The sequence below is a fragment of the Mustela putorius genome, unplaced genomic scaffold, assembly GCF_011764305.1.
Source record: "Mustela putorius furo isolate JIRA1106 unplaced genomic scaffold, ASM1176430v1.1 tig00000135_pilon_pilon_pilon, whole genome shotgun sequence".
Classification (NCBI taxonomy): domain Eukaryota; kingdom Metazoa; phylum Chordata; class Mammalia; order Carnivora; family Mustelidae; genus Mustela; species Mustela putorius.
In genome coordinates, this window is record NW_025421292.1 from 298,959 (window position 1) to 302,842 (window position 3,884).

Consider the following 3,884-nt stretch of genomic DNA (forward strand, 5'->3'; position numbering starts at 1 on the left):
CAGAATAGATCACATCCTCGGTCCTAAATCAAGACTCAACCGGTATCAAAAGATTGGGATCATTCCCTGCATATTTTCAGACCACAATGCTCTAAAGCTAGAACTCAACCACAAAAGGAAGTTTGGAAAGAACCCAAATACATGGAGACTAAACAGTATCCTTCTAAAGAATGAATGGGTCAACCGGGAAATTAAAGAAGAAATGAAAAAAATCATGGAAACAAATGATAATGAAAATACAACGGTTCAAAATCTGTGGGACACAACAAAGGCAGTCCTGAGAGGAAAATATATAGCGGTACAAGCCTTTCTCAAGAAACAAGAAAGGTCTCAGGTACACAACCTAACCCTACACCTAAAGGAGCTGGAGAAAGAACAAGATATATGAAAATTTTTAGTTGTTTGTCCTTAGTTATCATAAAATCTAAGCTCATGTGATCTATTACCTTTAAAAAATACTTTTCCTTATTGATGAACTTCTTTTGTTAGTATAAAGTGGGTCAATAGTAATTCTACTTGTTTCTTCTACTAAGATACAATATAGTCAGTTTGATTTCTTTGCACTTTGCTGTTTCCATTTTCCCACCTAGCTTTTCTTTTACTTTTTAGGAATTCTCTTCCTATTATATTTGTAATATTATTTCTAATTTATTATATTCTTTTAATTTTGGTACCTTAGAAGAAATGTGGGTATAGTCCATTTTTTTAAATTATTTGGCTTTCTGGTTTTTTTTTTTTTGAAAGGAAGAAATAAAATTTAATACTATTTGCAGATGACATCAACTGATATAAAAAATTCCTACAGGATCCAATTTTTATGGAGCCTCTGAAGCCCACTTTTGGATCTCTTGCTTAGTATTTCAAGGAGCAATCTCAGCTCAAAGTAAGTTAATATTAGAGTCTAGGACAACAAAGCAGTATTTTTTTTTTTTTTGCAGCATAACAGTATTCATTATTTTTGCACCACACCCAGTGCTCCATGCAACCCGTGCCCTCAATAATACCCACCACCTGGTACCCCAACCTCCCACCCCCTGCCACTTCAAACCCCTCAGATTGTTTTTCAGAGTCCATAGTCTCTCATGGTTCACCTCCCCTTCCAATTATTTGGCCTTCTAACTGAATTTTTGGACATTGTGTGTATGATTTAGAATATTCACTAAGACATATTAAAAAGTTATCCCTCTTCTTTGTGTTTTTCTTTTTTTTTCCCCACAGTTTTGACTTATTTTTATTGCTAGTTAAGGATATTCTTCTTTGTTACTGGTAAGTCAGCTAGCTTGACTGAGTGATGGTGTGCTTCTATATCTATTCTTCCTGTAAATCCTTTGGGTTAAGTTTTAAGATAATTGTCAATAACACAGTAAAACTTCTTGGCTTTTCCTCTACTGAAATACAATGGCAATAGAACTTAATAATAATCCTGTATATGTAGCAACAGACTATAACTGTGGAATTATAAATAAGATACTGTACTTACGAGGAAGTGCTGGGACATTTGCTAAAATAAAAACAAACAATTATTACTATTGTTATTATTATTATTATCTTAGCTATTAACTATACAACATATTTCCTTTGTAAATATACCTTGGGGAGTCCACAAAAATGTCACTCAAAAAGCACATATATTTATGCATTAGTTAATTTGCTGTTATGATTCCTAAAAAGCTTGTCCTTAATCAGACATGTAAGATATAGTTTTGAACTAGAGAGAACTTTGATTTGTAGTTTTTTAGACTAAATGGACCATCATCTACTCACTCATCTGCTATGGGTCTATAAAATCCCTGCCAACTGAGAAACTTTTCTTGGGACTCTATATTAAAGACTAGCTCATTCTTTTGTGCATTCTTTACATATTCAAATCTTTGAATAGCTCAGAATTCATGTAGTTTATATACATAAATATTATAAATGAGTTCATTCTTTCTACAAAGGAATTGATTCTTTCCCCCTAGACTCCCATGTGTCTTGAGAGCCTGCAAGACTCAAAAATTCTGCTTCTTTCCTTTTCAGTCATCCTCCATTTTTTTTTTCATTTCCGAACATCTCTCATCTTTTTCAGCTACTCTCTATTTGATTAAGAATTATCATATTGTTTCACTTACTTGTGAAACATAAGGAATAACATGGAGGACATTAGGAGAAGGAAGGGAAAAATGAAGGGGGATAATCAGAGAGGGAGATGAACCATGAGAGACAATAGATTCTGAGAAACAAACTGAGGGTTTTAGAGAGGAAAGTGTTGGGAGGATGGGTAAGCATGGTGGTGGGTATTAAGGAGGACACATATTGCATGGAGCACTGGGTATTATATGTAAACAATGAATCTTGGAACACTACATCAAAACTAATGATGTACTGTCTGGTGACTAGTGTGACATAATTAAAAAAGCAAACAAAAAAAAGAGGAGAAAGAATGCATGACTAACCCTTATAGACTTTTGTGCTACTTAAAACAATTTTTTGTTTGTTTGTTTGTTTTGTTGTTGGTTCAAAAACTCATCAGGAGATTTTTTTTTTTTTTTGCTTTGTGTTTTTAATTAGCTGGGTGAGAAATGGAGAAATATCAGAGTCTAGAGAAACTGTATTTTTAAAATGATAAGAATGTTAATTGCAGCATTATTTACAATAGCCAAGAAATGGAAGCAACCTAGGTGCCCACAGATGGATGAGTGGATAAAATAAATGTGGTGTAGTGTAGGCAGGAAAGAAAGGTGGTGGCAGATTAGGAGGACTATAGACTCCTCTTGTCCCATAAACACAACTAGATAACTATCAAACTATCTTGGCTAATCGAAAAATCAACCTGAAGACTGATAGAACAAAATCCACAACTAAAGGAAGAGAAAAGTCCACATCAAAGAAGATAGGAAGTGCTGAGATAAGGATTAGGGGAGAGACAGATCCTGGATGCTGCGGAAGGGAAAGACCTGTGGACTGGAGAATGGTGAGAGAGGAGTACATAGGAGAGAACATAGAAGAAAGTTTCTCCCAAAGCCCTTGGTTTTGAAAACAAGAGGGACTGAGTTTCATAAGTTCTTGCAATCAGCGAGGCTTAAAGTCTGGAGTTTTAAAGGAGTTTTGAAAGTAAATTTGGTTGGGATAGAGCCAGAGGGTACTACTGTGCTGTTCCTGGAGAGAAGGCAGACAAACCATCTGGGCATAGACAACTTGGAAACAGTGATCTGAAAAGTACCTAGAGAGTAGAAAAAGAGGTTATTTACTATTCCAGAGCACTTTTTTATTTTATTTTATTTTATTTTATTTTATTTTATTTTATTTCATTTCATTTATTTTCCAGGAGCACTTTTTTTGAGAGGCAGCATTCACCAAGAGGCTTTTTCAAGGACAGAGTAGCTGACTGGTGCCATTTGCCTCTCCTACCCCTCAGCATAATCACAGAGCCACTTGTGGGAAGAAGCATCAGTGCATGCTGCCTAACTTGTTTACACCAGGTTCCACACATCTGAGCCCTGGCTGGACTGCTGTTCTGAGTTACTCAAGTTTCTCAGATTCAGTGTGGCAGGCCCCTCTCCCAGACCACCAGCACAAACCCCTGCTTACTCCATGTCTTCCTACCACAGAGTTCAACAGGTTCTCATGGAGTTGATGTCAGGTTTCATTTCATAAGCACACCACAGTACACCTGGTTTAAACTTGCCACATTGAGCACAGGTAACCAATGCTATCCACAACTGGCTATGAGTGCCTCTGTGATGGCTGTCGTAGAGGCTAGAGCAGCCAAAATACAATAGCAGAGCTGACACAGCACACTCCAGAGATCTCCTGAAGCACCAGGCCCTGGACACAACATGACCTCTTCTTCATAAGGCTAATACTTGCAATAGCAGAATTTTTAAGTGGCTTTTCTAACACAG